Source organism: Equus przewalskii, chromosome X, assembly GCF_037783145.1.
Source record: "Equus przewalskii isolate Varuska chromosome X, EquPr2, whole genome shotgun sequence".
Lineage (NCBI taxonomy): Eukaryota > Metazoa > Chordata > Mammalia > Perissodactyla > Equidae > Equus > Equus przewalskii.
This window is the reverse complement of record NC_091863.1, coordinates 44,001,480-44,020,943: the sequence shown is the minus strand read 5'-3', so window position 1 is coordinate 44,020,943 and position 19,464 is coordinate 44,001,480.

The window sequence follows — 19,464 nt, the reverse complement described above, 5'->3', positions numbered from 1 at the left end:
TTAAGTTGGTTGCTGTCTGGCAATCTCATGTAACTGATTTAGGGTGGTGGCTTCTAACCTTTCTAACCTTTACTTAATCCGATTTGATTCTTGTCTAAAAGTCATGGGATCACCCAATGACCAGACCCCACCTGCACTGGTACCATTTTAACTTTTTTTTCATGTTCTTTCCTTTATCTTGTAAAGAAATGACTCACATACCCATGCCTTATAAAATTAGCCCTAACCCTCAACTCAGGGCAGCAGCAGGAGCTCTGACTGCCCGTGGGTCTTGTCCCCACGCACCAGCTCTGCCTGCCCATGGGTCCTGTCCCCATGCTATTCCACACTATTCTCTAAATAAAAGAGCACTCCTGCCAGATCTTGAGAGTCTAAGAAATCTTTCTTTCTACTCCTCGGCTCACCAACCCTGCATCACTCTATATTACATAACTACAGAGAAAGGCCTGGTGTATCACTTATAATTAAACATTAATATTTCTAGAGTGAAAAGTATGAAAATTCACACTAAGTGTGAATCAGGGTAATAAATAGCCTCATGCTACTTCAGGTTAGGCTTTGTCACCTAATGAGTTTGGGCTCCAAAGCATGAAAAGACAACCTTATGCTTTCCGGGACTTTTGGCATTGTGGAATTGTGCCTGAAGACTTCGGAGCCTTGTCTAACCTGGCCTTGTTTGTGTGCATGTTCATGTAGTTCTCCTTCTGCTGGAAGGTAAGCCCCATGACAGCAGAGTCTTGTCTTGCTGGTCTACCTCTTGGCTACTGTGGGGACCTGAAATTGGCCACCCCAAGATATGTCTCTTTGGCATCAGGATTATTTGAGGCTCATTGCTTTTGATAAACTGGGACAGGGAAGGAGGCTCTGAGGAATGGAACTTGCCCTTTGTTAGGACATATTTACATTTGTAAGGTAAATCTCTATCTGTAAAGGTGCCTCCCTTTCTCTACCAGGAAGAAGAAAAGAGATGATCTTCTCTCTAGAAACTCTTAATCAATACCAAAGGCAAGGACTTAAAATCTGCATTTTATTGTGCTTCTCTGGTAACCTCCTGTAACTGACTTCCCTCCCCCTCCCAACGTTGGCATTTCTTTAAGGATTAAGCATCTTTCCTTAGGGAAGGAACTGATTGCTGCACTCACCTGTGACCGCCCAGCTCCAGACAATAGACTTGCCTCCGGCTACGCCCACCGAGATAGCAGACCATTACCTGCAGTGTCCATCAAGCACTGTGCCGACAGGGCAATCTTGTGACTATTGTGGGAGGGACATTTCAATCACATGTGAAACACCCTGTTTGGGGGTATATAACCACTCTGTGCACCCCACTTCTTCGGTGCCCTTTCTTCCTTTGGGAAGAAAGGCCCCGGGCCATGGTTCCTCATAAAGCTTTGTTTAATTTTCTCTTGCTATTCTGTCTCATGTGAATTTAATTCGTTCTCCGGCCAGACGAACCCAGATTTGGGAAGAGGAAATGTCTTCCTCCCCTACACTACCCAATGCCAAGAACACTGCCTGGCATGTACTAGACACTCAATGCAAATGAATGAATGAGTCAATCAATCAATCTTGGGAGAATTTGTGGGTCCAGCTTCATGATTCCTTCATCTGCTTGACTCCACTGACCTTTACCTCCTCTCTATTTTAACCACCTCTGTCTAAGCCACGTTGTTAACCTTGTCATGCCCTGGAATGACTCCCCTACCTCCCCAGCATCTATACGCCACCCTCTCTCACTCTGACCACGTTCTCCCAGTTATCTCCCGTCTCCTCCCCTCCACCACTTCTTTTATCTCCTTGAACTCTGTTGTTCTGTGGGCCTTTCCATTTTCTTCGAGCCTAGCAGCCTCTTTCTACTTTTCTTCTGGCCAGTGTAGACCCTCTCTCATTCCCCCTCTCTCCTTACCCATTCTCACCAGCACCCTCAACCCATTTGCCCCTTGGCATTCTACCAAATCAACTCCTTGACTTTTCGGCACAGACTCTGAAGCTAGAAGGCCTGGGTTTGAATCTCAGCTCCATCATTTTCTAGCTTAATGACCTTGGGAAAGTTACTTAACTGTTGTGCCTCAGTTTCCTCTTCTGTAAAATGGGTATAACCAAAGCACTTACCTTGTAGGGTCGTTAGGAATACATGAGTTAACAACTATATAAGAAAAAAGACAGGTACTTAGAACAGTATCTGGCCTTTAGCAAGAGCTATGTAAATGTTAGCTACTGTTACTCTTCAGAGCAGTGTCTCTTAGCCTTTTTTATGCTGTGGACACCTCTGGTAGTCAGGTGAAGTCTAAGGAACCCCTTCACAGAGTAATGCATGCATCAGATAAATAGGATTACAAAAGAAAAACAATTACCAAAATAATAAGAAACACATCTGTAATGTGTGCTTCTTTACTAATACATTAAATACCAAGCTCTATCAACAGGTCTAGTGACTTCCATGATTTCAAAATAATGATGTTATTTTGAGAGATCAGCAACAACCATGATATGCTATGAAAATCTGATTTCTGTTGGTGACAAAGCCACAGGTACTGCTAATACAATTGTAGTGTGTTACCCACATACCCTAGAAGGACGTGCTACATTTGAAAATAAAGATACAATTTCCCCCCCATCTAAGTCCATGGGCTCCTTGAATTTTCTCTACAGACTCCTAAGGGGCTTTGGACCCTGGGTTAAGAACTCTTGCGTTTAGAGCAAACGGAAGCTGTTAGGTGAACACTTCCTTTCTTGTCACCTCCAACATTGTCTCTACCCACACTATTCTTTCCTTGAGTCTCAGAGAAGAGAAGTCTTATTTGGGGCTCGCCCTTCCCACTGGAATCTGGGTCCCAACCCCTCCCACTTCCTTGGGGATTTGTGCCATTGAGCATGCCCTCTCCTTATTGTTCACACCTCTGTCTCAAGATCATTAGAAAATAGGGAACAGAGCAAACTCAACTTTTGCACACAACACATACTCATCAGTTTGGGTGCATGAGGGCCAGAGGTGGGCAAAGGGGGACGTCAAGGGCACCAGGACATCTCACAATCCCCAGAGTGTATTAGCCCTACCAGGAGATGAGAGAAAAATGAAGGTGATCTTCACTCCTAGGAGGTAAAAACAACAAGACAAACCATTTAAACCTTGTGGGTGCCTGCATTTACCCCTGTAAAGACAGAATTTGCACTGCTTCCAGCTGACTCTGAAGTGACATTGGCAAATGTAAAGGACCCCAAATGATGAGTATGGAAAGCATCCGAATGTGTGCCTGTAATTTCCGAGTGAGTTGGGGCACAATTCACATGAGTGGTTTAAATTCTGAAGGAATGTGTGGAACGTGAGGATGACTGTGGTGAGCACCTGAGGGTGTGCTGAGACGGGCCTTGCAAGCACCCAGAAGAGTGACTTCAGACCAAGGATAAAGAAGTGAAGCCTGAACGAGGTGTGAAGCAGCCCAGGGTGAGAATGGGTTAATGACTTTGACCCCAGACCCCTGTGAAAAAAGGGAACGTAGCCATTGGCTGCTCCAGTTGCAGATGCAAGTCACAGAGGCTTCAGGGAAACTAAAGCCTAATGCTTCTTATGAATGAGGATCCCGAGGCCCAATCATACTATTATTTCACATTTATATACATGTCAGGCTCTGTTGTGAGTGTATTTACTCTGTTAATCCTCATGACAACCCTATGAGTTAGGCATTACAACATCCCCAGTTTAGAAATGAAGAAAGTGAGTACTGCAAAGTTAAGCCACTTTCCAAAGTCACTTAACTAGTAAGGAGCAAAGCGGGACTTCAAACTCAGGCAGTCTGGCTCCAGAGTCTACACTGTTATGAGCACAAGCTATACCGCTCTGGGTAAGACACCAGATAAGAGAGACCCAGTAAAAGGTGAAGATTGGAACTCATTTCTTGAGCACCTACTGTCACACCATTGTGTTTCTCTCACACTATTTCAATCTTCCTAACAACCCTGTGAGCAAGGAATTGCTAGCTGAGACAACTGAGACAAAGAGAGGTTCCATATCTTGCTCTAGGTCATACAGATAGAAGTTGGACCAAGTTGATGAAGCAACTTGACTCAGGTGACAAGTTAACCAAGACAAATGATGAGATTAAAATCTAGGTCTCCTATCTGCCAGACTTGGGGCATTTTTACTATATGCATTTTAACAAGCATTTATTTCTTCATTCAGCAAATGTCGTTGTGCCCAGGCATCCTTGGAGGAGCTGAGGATTCAGCAGTGAACAAAACAGACATAATCTCTGTCCTCGAGTCTCTGAGGGAGGAAGGTTGAAGGTGTCAAAAACAACAAAGTCAGACATTAGTTAAAACAGTGAAAACAGATTTTTATTCAGTAACTACTGTCAGTAGGGGAAGAGCTGAGCCTCATTCTGATCTGTGCAGAGGTGACTGGGCATTTTAAAGTGAGAATGAGGGAGGAGGAGTGAGTAGGGGCTCAAGTAGAGTCAGGGAAATGAAAAATTACAAAAAGCATGTATGAGGGTCGGTCAGAGTAAAAGCGATTAGGCCCACTGTGTCTGCTAGCTTGTGGCAATTACTGAAGTTAGGAGTCTAGCCTCCCACAGAGACTGGAAGACTGAGGTCCCATCCTTCCTGATGATTACATTTCAAAGGAATGGCTCTCAGATCCTTGCGAAAGACATTTCTGCATTGTAGAAGATTCATATACACCTCAAAGGAACAGGAAAAATTCACAATTGTAAGACCTTTTTAGTAAATGCTCTAAGAAAGGGAGGTCAGGGGCCTGCCCTCAGGTGTTGGCTAGAACAAATGGTAAATTCTTTTGACAGCCCTGAGCTTTTTCAGACAGGACTCTAAAGGGAGCTGGGTCGTCCCAGCCACAAAGGTTTAGGCTGCTAGAAGCTATGCTAAAGTTTGGTCAAGTCCCCTTAGTGCAGGCGTAGGGGGTGGGTGTTTAAATGGAGTGGTTCCTGCGGGGAATTTTTGCTCAAGAGAAGTGGAACCAACAATAAACGTGTACATAAGACTTTGAGGTAGTGAGGGTATTGAAGACCTGGGAGACCTGGCGGAGGGATTGACTATATTGGTGAACTGAGAACCCAGATATGCAAAGGTCTGGGAAGGAAAGCAGTTCAGAGCGAAGAGCAAGTGAAAAGACCTGAGGCAGGACCAGGCTTGTCTTTCACCAGGGCAGGAGTGAAGGCCAGTGTTCCTGGGGTGCAGGTAACACACAGTGAAGGCAGTGAATGAGAGCAAGGTTAGGGCAGGGGAGGGTGGGACAACTGAAGTCTGAGGTCTTGGGGACAGTCGGGGCCAAATCACAAGGACTTATGTGCCAGCAGAGTCACCCGGCAAGGTCATGCAAGTTTTCACTGTACAGGACATCTTTTGCTGAGGGGGTGAGGATGGGGACCTAAAAGTTGTCGACGAAAATAATCCATGACCAATCCATAAATGAAAATTTGGGTGAGTTTATTCTGAGCTGAAATCTGAGGATTATAACCCAGGGCCTTTCTTCCCGAAGGAAGAAAGGGCATCAAAGAAGTGGGGTGCACAGAGTGGTTATATGCCCCCAAACAGGGTGTTTCACATAGGATTGAAATGTCCCTTTTACAATAGATGCGAGACTGCTCTGTCGGCACAGCGATTGATGGAAATAGCAGGTAGGTCTTCTCTCTCAGTGAACACAGCAGGGTGGCAGTCTGTTGTCTCCAGCTGAGTGGTCACAGGTGAGCTGGGTGGTCAAAGGTGAGTGCAGCAATCAGTTCCTAGCCTAAGGAAAGTTGCTTATCCTTAAGGAAATGCCAATGTGGGGGGAAGTTGCACCTTCATCTCAAGGGCCTTTGTTCTGGCCATAGGAAATGTCTAAGCAGATATACAATGCGTGCTCAATAGCCACAGTCAGGCCCTTTTGGAAAAAACAAAGTCAGGCCGAATTAGGTTTATATCAAATGGCTTCCTCATATACTCCAATATATCCTATTGCTTGCCATTTTTATTTGTCAAAGTCAACCTTTCCAACGTCCACCCAACTGTGCAGTGCATCCTTGTGCAAGGCTGTGTCAACCAGGAGAGAGGGCTGCCTTTTTCTAACAACCACAAGCTAGCTACACTGTGAGACAGAGGGGCTGCCCCTGCCCAGACGAGCACCTTGGTCTAATGAGAATGAAAGTGCTAGACGGGCAAGCTGTGGCTTGTGTGCCAGGTACTGAGCTAGTAATTGCCAGGGCAGCAGATCAGTTATGAGGTTATTGAAAAAGCTGAGCAGCTGTCTTAAAAAAGGGCGCCATGAACAATGAGTTTATGTTACCTAATTACAGGGCCCATAGCGGCCATGCCTGGGCATGGTTAACCCCGCCGCGGAGAAACTGCAGCAAACAACTGAACAAGGGACAGTATGATACTTCCAGGTACTTCAAGTGAATGAACCCTTCTTTCCCCCTCCTCCTGCATCCCCTTTTCACTCCTGCTTCAGGCTCTTCCTGGGTCTCTCTCTCCAATTCCTTTTGTTTCCTTCAATGAAACACTTGTTGAGCATTCATTACTCAGTGCAGTACATGCAAAAATCTCCTTAGTAATGTCTCCAAAATCAGGTAGAGGAAACAGACAAGTTTTTAAAAAAAATTTATTGAGTTATTGATTTATACATCTGTATCTTACAAAAAGGATTTGAAGCAGCTCTCAATCCCAAGATTTATCATTTCCTGCCACTACCAGCATGGACAATAGAACTAAGCTAGGGCAAGATGACGATAAGAATCACTTTTATTTATTTTGCTTTAAAAGTGTTTAAGTATATATTTATGTTGTATATAGTTATTTTATTATCTTCAAGTGTGTAGAAAAGTAGAGGATAATATAAAACACCCCCAGTTTTATCAAATCTTCATGTTTTGTCATGTTTACTTCAGATTTGATTTTTTAAAAAGGAAGCCTTAATGATACAGTTGAATGCCCCTCGGCGCCCTTTCTTAGGTGCATCCCCTTTCCTCTCCCAGTTACCATCGTCCTAAATTTGGAGTTTTTCATGGCGATGCATGTTTTGTACTTCAACTTTCTGTGAATGAATCCATGAATGTTTCATAGTATTACGTCAACATTATAGAGTCTTGTTTCGCGTGAGCAGTATTAACATTGGAGGGCCCCATGTGGCTAGTGCAGCTCTAGATACTCCCTATATTTGCACGGAGCTCTCCAGCTCCCAGAGGACTCTAGGGTCCGTTATTTCCTGTGATCTTCACACATGCCTCTTAAGTAGGTAGAACAGGTGTTACAATTCCCATTCGACTCAAGAAGAAACGAAGATCCAAAGAGTGGAGGGACTTGCCCTAAGACCACAAAGGCTCAGAGGTCCCGGCTTACTGACTCCCAGCTCAGTGCATCTTCCACTACTCAGTTGCCGGCTGGGTGATTCTGTGAGTCATATCGTCAAGATAAGTGTAAGCGACTGAGAACAGACCAAGTGGGAGGGAGAGGAGAGGAGAGAAGCATGGAGATGAGGGTAGAAAGGAAGGAAGGGTAGATACGGGAGGAACAAAAATAAAAGGGGAGAGCCAGCGGAGGGAGCGGTATGGCTTTAAATCTACCAGTGACTCTCAACCTTGGCGGCTCTTTAGGAATGCCCAGGGAGCTTCAAAAAACATTGATGCCTGGGACCCACCCCCAGAGAGTCTAATGTAATTGGCCTGCTGGGCTTCCTTCCTGAGCAGCAGGATGTTGAAAAGCTCTCCAGCTGATTCTGAGTGTATAGCCAAGGCTGCGAACTACTGACTAAGCAAGGCAATTTGTCAGGCAGTGAATTGGTTGAGGGGGCAGTACTCAAAGACTAGCTTGTTAACATTAATAAGATCTTAGCCCTCAAGGCCTGGCTTGATAATACAATGTAAATAAGGTATGGAGATCTTAGCCCTAGATTCTATGGACAGAAATGGGCTAAAATGAAAGTAGTGATAATCCAGTTTCCTCAGTGCTGTTCATACTAGTCTTAGAGTATTTTGTTCAGTTGTCGGGGCTTTAACTTGAAGGGGAGATCAGCAATTTTCACAATGAAAGCCAGTAAAGGCCCCCCCCCCCGCCCCCGCCAATAGAGTGATGGAATTCAACAAACATTCTCTGAGTAAGAGAGATGGAAAAATCACAATCCTTCCCTTAAGAAGCTCAGACTAACAGGCAACCCAGACAAATATACAATGATTAACACAATGTACTGTGTGCTAGAGACAAGTCCAAAGTGTTATGGAACAGAGGGCAGAGAATGCCGAACTCTTCCTTGGGGAGACTGGCACTGGGGCTCAGAGGGGGTTTCACAGGAGTGCTGCATGAACTGAGTCTTGAAGGATGAGTAGGAGTTGGTTAAGGGCATCGTTGAGGCTGGAGATTAGGAAAAGCATGTGCAAAGTCTCAGGCATGAGTTTGGCTGCAGAAAGGCAAATAGTTTGGTGTGGTGGAAGCACAGCAAATAAATATGTAGTAGGGGAGAAGTGGGTCACGAGACTGGAAAGGTGAGCCTTGTGCGCCATGCCCAGGCGTCCAGGCTTTACCCTGTAGACAGCAGGGAATCATCAAAGGGAGGAGAGTGTGAACAGCGAGGTCTTTATGGAGGAGAGGGCATCTAAATTAGGTCTTGGAAAATGAGTGGAAATTCAACAGGCAGGGATGTGAGATGGTGGGGAAGACTTCCCAAGCTGCGGAGCGGGGAGGAGGGGGAATAGTGTGGGCAAAGATGTGGAGGCAGGAATGAGCCTGACATGTGTCAGGTGCAATGAGGGAACCAACAATTTGGGAGGAATGATTAAAACCATCTGGAGCACTTTTTACAAATATCAATGCCTGAGCTCTACTGTTCCCCTTCCCCAGAGATTCTGATTTATATGATCTGGGGGTGGGGCTCAGGCATTGGTATTTTTTTTTCAGTATGGTCTAAAATTCTCCCAGGTGATCCTAATATGCAACTGGGCTTGATAGCCACAGCTGTAGGGGCGCTGTTGAGGACATGAGTGGAAAGGTAGGCTAGAGCCAGATAATAGTGATGATAAATTAGCTAATGTTTAGTGAATGTATCTGTGTGCCAGATACTTTGTGTCTTAATCCATTTAATCCTCACAATCTTGGAGGATAGGTACTATTACCCTTGTGTTGCAGATAAGAAAACAGTAATTTGATCAAAGTTGTATACCAAAGTAAATTGCAGGAAGTCTGGCTTCAGAGCATAGCCTAGAAAGACTTGTATTCCAGGCCAAAGGGCTTGAGTTTTCTTCTGGAACCATCTTTATTGGTTCAGTATGTATCCGTCCAGAATTTCTTTATGCATATGCAAGCAAATACGAATACATATTCCCCCTTTCTTACAAAAAAGATAGTATACAGGATACACTGTTCTGCATCTTGCTTTATTAACAAAATATCCTGGAAATCTTTACAAATTAGCATATAGAGAGCTTCTTCATTCTTTTTTTTACAGCTCAATAGCATTCATTGGTATGCACGTACCCTAATTTATTTAACCTTGGTTATTTCCAGTTTCTGACTATCAAAATGCTATAATAAATAATCTTGTATATGCATCATTTTGCATATTCCCAGAAGTGGAATTGCTGTGTCAAGGGGTATATGTGCGTTTGTAATTTCAATAGATATTGCCAAATTGTCCTCCGTAGGTCTTGAACTATTTTGCATTCCTACCTGCAGTGTATAACAGTATGTAGGCACTTTTTTTTTTTATGAAACAAGTTTTACTAACCCTTTCAAAGCTCAATGAAATTGAAAAACTCCTAGCAGGACTGATCAAGGGGGGAAAAAGTGAGAATTCAAATTACTAACATTAGGAATAAAAATTAGGACATTACTACGTATTATACAGACATATGAAGGCTGATAAATAAATAAACAACTTGAACAATTTGATATCTTACATAAAATGAGCAAGTTCCCTGAAAATAAAATTATTGAGATTGATATTAGAAGAAATAGAAACTCTGAATTGCTCCATAACTATCGAAGAAATTGTATTCAACAACATTTCCCCACAAAAAACTCCAGGCCCAGGTGGCTTCACCTGTGAATGTTATCTAACACTTAAGAAAGCAATAATATCAATCCTACATGATCATTCACAGAAAATAGAGGCTGAGGGTTAGTTCTCATCTCATTTTATGTCAGCTTACTGTGACCAAAACTCGATGGTCTATACCTTCTTGTGTTCATTTGGAGAGTTGCGTTTTTCAAGGAATTGGCCCATTTTAATCTAAATTGTGAAATTTATTGTCATAAGGTTGTTCATAACCGTTTTAATATTTATAATGTCCATAAGATTGTAGTGATGTCCTTTTTACTCCTGACATTTGTTATTAGTATCTTCTCTTTTTATTCTTGATTAGTTTTTCTAGGTGTTTATCAATTTTTAAAATAATTTTTCTAATGAACCAACTCTTGGTTACTGATATTTTTTGTACATTTGTTTTATATGTGCTTGCTTTCTGTGCTTCCTTTTTCCCCTTTTATATACTACCCTGGTTTTATTTGTTCTTCTTTTTCTAGTTCCTTAAGAGGAAATCTGAGATTATTGAATTTCAGACTTTTCTTCCCCCAATATACACTCAAGATTATAAAAGTTTCTTTAAGTCCTGCTTTGGCTGTACCCCCTAGTTTTGATATATTTTATGTTCCTTGTCATTCAATTCAAAATATTTTCTAATTTCTCATTTGATTTCTACGTTGACCCTTCTGTTATTTAGTGATGTACCATTTACTTTCCCAGCAGTTCTGGATTTTCTAGTTATCATATTGTTATTTATGATATCACTTATTTCCATTATGATCAGAGGATATGCTCTGAATTATTTCAGTCCTTTGAAATTTATTAAGCTTACTCTATAGCTCTGGATATAGTTAATTTGGGTAAATGTTTTATATGCATCTCAAAAAAGCTTATTCTGTTATTGTTGGCTGCGCTGTCCTTGTATGTTAATTATTAATAGTTGTTCAGATCTTTTCTATTTTTCCAGATTCATGGAGTGGAACAGGGGATGTTTGGGTCAAAGTTCTTCTTAAATAAACTTTTAACCAATCCGTCTTTGTTTCTGGACTCTTACTTCCATAGGCATCTGGTGCTGTTAATTTCAGAGTCTTTTGTGGATTCCACTTTCAATATTATGCTGATTTTTATCCTCCCAACTGCTAGTATATGATTTAGCTTACTATTGTCTGCTATATCTGTTACCACTCATCCATATGTTTTCCACGTTCCAAAAAACATTCCAGAATTTTCCTTTCTGGTTCTTTTTGTCCTTATGGGTTGATGTCTTTTTTTCCTCTTGTAGGCACATTTTAAAAATTACTTAATTTTTGAATGGGTGATATGCACATACTTCAAAAACGAAAGTGAAAAGGCACTCAGTGGAGAACTCCCTGCAATCACTGCCTGTCTACCCGGTGTCCGCCCTCCCCCATTACCCATTATTATTCATTTATTATATAATCTTCTAGTGTTTCACTCTTTCTCTTTGTCTCTCTCTCTCATAGAGATTTTTAAAAACTTATTAATGGAACTTTTCAAACATACCCAAAATAAAGAATAACTCTGAAAGGGCCGGAATAGTCTGAGTCCTATGAACTGTTAAAACAGTCACACTGGAAACACTGGGAATAGAATCCAATGTGAGTAGGAGAAATATTGAATTAAAGGAAAAAGAAGGTCCAGATAAAAGCAAGAGAGAACAGAATCCCCACTGTCTCCAAGAGCAAGCTCCCACAGTTTTGGCTCTTCCCAAAAACAGAAGAGGAAGCTGTCGAGCCACGAAGTTAGCAAAGTAATCCTGAACCTCACCTCCCTTCTAGACAGTCAAGGCAATTCATTTCATATGAAAGAATGCAGGGCAAATTCCATATAAATTTATTGTAAGAAAAAAGAGGATAAGGAGCAGAGTCACATCCCTATGGATGATGAGAACTTGCCAGAAAGACATGCCTACAAAACAAACGAAAACTCCAGGCTAGTATTTCCAAATGAGCTAAGAGATTAAGAAATGATACAAGATATGAAAGAATAGCAGAAAGAGAAAAATTCAGGAATGAGGTAAGAGAATTAAAGGAAGAATAAGAAACAAAACGAAAAATCGTTTCAGAAATGAAGACAAAACTAGAAGGAACATAAGAGCAAATAAACACAACAGATAATGGCTTGAGAAATAGATGAAAAGGATGAAAGTTTTTAAGATAAAAAATAAGTGAAAAGACTTTTGGTTTCAACTTGGACTTGTAAAGAACTGCAGAAAAGGAACTCCCGTCCTTACAACAAGACAGAAGCTGGACAGGGAGCAAATTAACGACTGTACGGACTCATCAGAGGACTGAGATCATGGGACAGGTGGCCATCCTGAAATCCAGAGAGAAACAAGTGCCTGCAGGAAGACACAGGACCGTAGCATTTGCTCACCTGGAGCAGAAGCCAGTGGATGCTATACGAGCTGAGAAGAAACTAACTTAAACTAGATTAAAACTAAATTAAACTAGAAATTTTAACAAATTGCTAGAGGCCGAGTGCAGGCTAGCGAGAGAGCGTGAAGTTTTGGGGGGCCGCAGTGCAGGAATCCCACCAGGCTCTCACAGGAAGGTTAAGGGTGAATCTGGAGAAAGCTCCCTCCCTGCCCCCGCAGCGGGGGGAGGGAGACAGCAGTCACAATGCCAGACCGCCTAGACCGTCTCCCTTATCTGCAGGGGGTAGTGTAAGGTTTCTGGGCTGTGTGAGAGGCAACGTCCCAGATGTGAGATCTCTTAGTTCTTTGGAGATCTGTGTCCTAAGGTGTGGGTCTATGAGTTGTTTGGGACTCTGCTTCCCAGTATGTGAAGATTGAGTCCTTTGGGTCTGTGTTTCCAGGGTGTGAGCCCTCGGAGATATTTGGCAGTTGCTGATCCACAGGAAGAGGTCCTGAGGTGTTTGGGAGTCTGAGTCATAGGATGTGAGGTCACTGAGGTGTTTGTGTTTCTCTGTCCCAGGCTGTGAATTCCTTGGGATGTTTGGGGGTCTGAGTTTCAGGATGTGAGGTCTCTAGGCTGTATCTCAGGCTGTGGGGCTTCCAAACCCTTTGGGGTTCTACTCAGTGTGTGACATCTCACACTTCCTAGCATGTGCGATCTCTGAGCTAGTTTATTTTTTACTCTGGCATAAGTTCTCTGAAGTCTTTGTGGATCCATTTCCACGGTTGTGAGGTGTTTGATATATTGGTGATATATTGGAGTTGGTGTCCCTGACTGTAAACATCTCTGAATTTTTGAGATTCTCTCCTTGAATTTGATGCCACATTGCTGTTCTAGGATGTGTCTAGGCACGTGCCAGGTTTCTGAGCTGATGTAGCAACTATGTCTAAAATGTGAGGTCAATGAGCTTCTTAGTGTCTCTTTGCAGGATGTTAAATGTACGAGTCATTTTGGGAGTCTGCCTTCTAAGTTGTGAAATCTCAAAGGCTGATGGGGCATTTTATCATATGGTGCTAATAGCTGTTTGGGGGCTCTGTGTCCCAGGATGTGGGGTGTCTGAGCTACTGGAGGTCCCTTGTCCGGGTCCTGATATCTTTAGTCTGTAGTTCAACCTGTCGAGTCTATATACCACGGTGTTTGGTATCTGAGTTTCCTGGGTCTTTGTTCCACAGAGTAAAATCTCTAAGCTCTTCTGTGGCCTGTGTCCCATGGTGTGAGGTCTCTGAGCTTTTTGGGGATCTGTGTCCAAGGTATGAAGTCTCTAAGCCGTTTGGTGCCCTGTTTTCTAGCTTGTGAGTCTCTAAACTGATTTGTTTATTTTTTTTTTCCTGGGTCTGAGGGCTCGAGCTCTTTGTGCTTCTGCTATCCAGGGTGGAGGGACTCTCAACCTTTGTGGGCCTCTGCCTGATGGTGAGGTTTTGATGTTCTGAGGGTCTGTGTCCCTCAGTGAGGAGGCTCTAGCATTTTAAGGTTTTCATTCCTGGTTACTGTTTGGAGGTATGTTTCAGGCCTCTGAGTTGACTTAGCTTCCATGTCCAGAATATGAGGTCACTCAGCTGTCTAGGTCTCTGTCCAAGACGGTAGTGCCCAAGCAGTTTGTGGGGCTGGATCCCTAGACATACGGTATCTAAGGTTGTTTGGGGGATTTTATCATAGAATGAGATGTCTCTCCTCTGTTTCGGGATCTGTTTCCAGGATGTGCGGTCTCGGGACTCTTTCTGGCCTGTGTCTCTGATGTGTCTATGATGCTTTCATGGAGATCTTTGAACTGATTTTAGCTTTCTGTCCCAGGATCTGATGTTTGTGTTCTTTCAGGGTTTTTGTGTCCCAAAGTGTAAGGTCTCAAATCTGTTTGGGATTCTGTGTCCATGGTATGAGATGTGTAGGCTTGTCAGGGGTCTGTGCCCACCATATGTGGTCTATGAGCTTTTTGTGGGTCTGTGTTTCAGGTCGTATACTTTCTTTTCCTTTTTCTTTTTTTGAGGAAGATTAGCTCTGAGCTAACTACTGCCAATCCTCCTCTTATTGCTGAGGAAGCCTGGCCTTGAGCTAAGATCCATGCCCATCTTCCTCTACTTTATTCGTGGGATGCCTACCACAGCATGGAGTGCCAAGTGGTGCCATGTCTGCACCCGGGATCCGAACTGGTGAACCCCAGGCCACCGAGAAGGGGAATGTGTGCACTTAACCGTTGCGCCACCGGGCCGGCCCCACAGGGTATATACTTTCTAAGGTGTTTGGGATCTGGTGTGTGATACCTCTGAGCTCTTTGAAGATTTGTTTCTGGTGTGTAAGGTGTCTGAGGTGATTGGGGAGTCTCTTTCTAGGTTTTGAGATCTCTGAGGTTTGGGCAGGTTTGTGTCAGAGTTTAAGGTCTCAGAACTATTGGTGGGTATGTGTGTAAAGTGTGAGGTATCTAAGTTGTTTGCAGGTGTGTTCCAGAGGATGAGATCTGTGCTATTGGGGGTCCATGTCCTAGGTTGTGAAACCCTTGTATTTTGGGGAGGGTCTCTGTTCCAGGGCGTGAGGTCTCTAATCTTTTGGGGGATTTGTGTCCAGTATGTTAGATACCTGAGCTTGGGGGGTTCTGTCCATGGTGGGAGGTTCGTGAGGTTTTCATTTATCTGTCTTGGGATTTGAAGTCAGAACAATTTGGGGGGGATGTTTCCATGATGAGTTGTCTCTGATATGCCTGGGTATCTGTATCCATGAGTGCAAAATCCCTAGATGTTTTAGTGTCTGTTTTTTAGGGTATGATGATTATTATAGTTGGAGGTACTAGAGGGAATGAGCTGAAACAATAGGAAGAAGTTGTCTGAGAGTAGGATGCGTGAACTTAATATTGTGCTTGTTCCAGTCTGGGTGCTTGTTCCAGTCTGGGTGGTGATGTCAAAGTTATTTCTGTGGGAGTGAGTGGCTGAGAAGATCACTAGAGAAGAGGAGGTCAAGGAAGTAAGAGGCCAGGTCTCTGTGTGGAAGTGGAAGGGTAATTTAAGTGGAAATGAAATCACCAAGATTCAAGGGAGGGGTGGAATTGAAGAGAGTGATAGTAATGTAGGAGCTAAAATTCTAGAGAAATGAGGGCTGGTAGATGATCTCGATAAATTGAGACTCTCATGAGCATTAAAACTGAGGGATTTTAGGAAGAAGGGAGGGAGAATTGTTTGAAAGTATTCTCTGTACACCAAGGATTTTAAAAAGAACTCTTTTATTGAAGAAGAAATGATTGACTCTCATCACTTTGCAAACCCCTAATGAAATAATGGATCCAGGCAATGGCTATCTAGGGCCACAAAATCACAAAAGAGAGAGCTAGACATACATGCCTCCTGATGGAAGAACTCACGGCACCACCTGTGAAGAACTCTTGCCCCAAAATTGAACCTGTAATAGATCAACCTCTAGATCCAACTACCAGTTTATAGAAATCCAGGCGACAGAGGAACATGTTGAACAAGATCATGGAAAGTAATCAGCCTAATAACCCAGGCTTCCTTCAGGTCTGCTAAACTGCCACCTCCTCAGTGAGGTCTGTCTTGACCACCTCATATAAAATTGCAATCTCCCTATCCCCAATCACCCGGTGCTCCCTCTCCCTTTGCTCTGCTTTGCACTCAGTATCATCATCTGAGTTTCTTATACTACTTTTTATTATTTGTCTCTGTCCTGTGAGACAGTGACATTCTTGAAGGCAGGGGCTTTGTCTGGTTGTTGTGTTGCTGTGTCCCCAGCAGCTAGAACATGGCCTGGTACAGAGTTAAGCAATACATAAACATCTGTGGAGTAAATGCATGCATGAATGAATGGATCTGGCAGAGCATCAGAGCAGTAGTCCCAGCCCAGCTCTCTCCTGCTTTCTGTCCATCAGAAGCAGGTAGGCACCTTATTTCCAAGCCCTCCCCCAACCCAGGACGTTAAGGTAGAAGTGGGGCTCATAGCTCACCTTTGAAGGCTATTGCACATTTTATCATAAAACATACTCCCTCAATCCTAAATACAATAAATATACTTTTGCTTCTATTTTCCCATAGTAGGGGGAAGTGGGGAATAAAATCCTATCAACCTTCTCTAGGCAAATTCCCAGTACATAGAGTTACTTGAGCCAACAATAAGCCAGTTGGGGAATTTTCTTTTTCTCTACTCCGGAACATTTTATATCAAGGTGATCAATTGAGACAAAGTATGGAAGCATATTATCTAGAGTTGCACTGTCCAATATGGTAGCCACTAGCTACATGTGCCTATTTACATTTAAGTTAATCAAAATTAAAGTATCTGACACACACTACAAGATGAATGAACCTAGAGGACATTATGCTAAGTGAAATAAACCAATCACAGAAGGACAAATACTGCATGATTCCATTTATATAAGGTACCTAGAGTAGTCAAATTCATAGAGACAGAAAATAGAATGGTGGTTTTTAGGGGCTGGGGGGGAGCTGGGGAATGGGAAGTGATTGTCTAAAGAGTACAGAGTTTTAGTTTTGCAAGATGAAAAGACTTCTGGAGGTGGATAGTGGTGATGGTTGCACAACAATGTGAATGTATTTAATACTACTGAACTATACTTAAAAATGGTTAAGATGGTAAATTTTATGTTATTTTGTTATCATGTTATTTTGTGTATTTTGCCACAACAAAAAAAATTAAGTAAAGTAAAAATTAAGTTCCTCAGTTACACTGGCTGCATTTTAAGCGCTCAATAGCCATATGTGGCTAGTGGCTGCTATGTTGGACAGAGTAAGTATAGAACACTTCCATCATTCAGAATATTTTATTGGACAGCACTGGTCTAGAGTTATGGCAGAATGCATTGGGAGAACTAAAATCAGAAAGAGGTTGAAGAGGTAAAAATGATTATCTCTGGGGCTGCAATTTGGGGTGGGGAGGGGCAGGCAAAACTTTTGCTTTTCACCAAAAGCCCCTCAGGACTGTGGGACTTATTTCCATACTCATGAATTACTGTGATAAAAATGTCTGGTGGCCAAAGGGTACAAACTTTCAGTTATAAGATGAGCAAGCTCCAGGAATCTGATGTACATCACGTGGACTCTAGTTAACAATACTGTGTTGTATACTTGCAAGTCGCTATGAGAGTAGAGCTTTAATGTTCTCATCATAACAACAACAACCAAACGGTAATTACGTGAAGTCAAGGGTGCGTTAACTAACCTTATTGTGGTAAGCATTTCATAATATATACGTGTATCAAATCATCATATTGTACACCTTACACTTACACGGTGTTGTATGTCAATTATATCTCAATACTGCTGGAAAAAAAATGTCTAAAGGAAAACCCACTCACCCAGGCCCCACCAGAGAGTTAGATCCCCTCCTCCTTTCCCTCCTTCTCCTCCTTCTTGTTTTTTTTTCTATTGAGGTGAAATTCACATAACATAAAATTGACGATTATAAAGTCAGCAATTCAACGGCAGTTAGTATATTCCTATGTTGTGCAGCCACCACCTCTATTGAGTTCCAAAATGTGTTCAGCACCCCTGAAAGGAAACTTTTTACCCATTAAGAAGTTGTTCTCAATTCCACCCCCCTGCCCCACCCAGCCCCTGGCAACCGCCATCTGTGTTCTATCTATCTATCTCTATGGATTTTCTTATTCTAGAATCATACAATATGTGACCTTTTGTGTCTGGCTTCTTTCACATAGCATAATGTTTTCAAGATTCGTCCACATTATAGCATGTATCATGGTCCATGTACTTCATACCTTTTTAAGACTGAATAATATTCCATTATATGTATACATCACATTTTGTTTATCCATTCATCTGTTGATGGACATATAGGGTGTTTCCATCTTTTGGCTATTGTGAATAGTGATGCTATGAACGTGTGTGTACATGTATTTGCTGAGTACCAGTTTTCAGTTCTTTTGGGTGTCTACCTAGAATTGGAATTGCTGGATCAGGTGGTAATTCTTTGTTTAGCTTTTTGAGGAACTGCCAAACTGTTTCCACAGTGGCTGAACCATTTTACATGCCCACCAGCAGTGCACAAGATTTCCAATTTCTCTACATCCTTACCAACACTTATTTTCTGTTTGGTTGTTTACATTTGTTTTTATTATAGCCATGCTAGTGGGGATGGTACCTCATTGTAGATTTGATTTGCATCTCCCTTATAATGAATGATGTTGAGTATTTTTTCCATGTGCTTCCTGGTCATTTGTATATCTTCTTTGGAGAAATGTCTACTCAAGCTCTTTGCCCATTTTAAAATTCAGATTGTTTTTATTTTTGTTGTTGGGTTGTAAGAGTTCTTTTTTTTATTGAAGTATATTGACAAACAATATTTTTAAATTTATTTTATTGAGGTCATATTGCCTTATAACATTGTGTAAATTTCAGGTGTACATTATTATATTTCAGTTTCTGTATAGACTGTATCGTGCTCACCACCAATAGTCTAGTTTTTATCTGTCACCACACACACATGCCTCTTTACCCCTTTCACCCTCCCTTCCTCTCCAGTAACCCCCTTCACCTCTGGTAACCACTAATCTGTTCTCCTTATCTGTGTGTTTGTTTATCTTCCACATATGAGTGAAATCATATGATGTTTGTCTTTCATAAGAGTTCTTTATATATTCTGGATGTATATCAGATATATGATTTACAAATACTTTCTCCTATTCTGTAGTTTGTCTTTTCACTTTCTTGATAACGTCCTTTGATACAAAAAAGTTTTAATTTTGATGAAATCCAATTGATCTATTTTTTCTTTTGTTGTCTGTACTTTAGGTGTCATACCTAAGATTCCAGTGTCAAGCCAAGATCATGCAGATTTACCAGAGCATCTTCTTGGGGTGTGGCTCAGCTCATGGCTCTCAGTATGTTGGAAAAGCTCCACTTTGAGATGGACCTTGCTACCCCTCATCTTCGCTTCTAATCCCACCCCCAGCTTGGCCCTGGGCCCCATGGAAAGAGGCCACCCCACTGCCTGGGATCCTCCCCTGTATACCCAATTGCTAAGTGACCAAGTCAACCCATGCCTAGG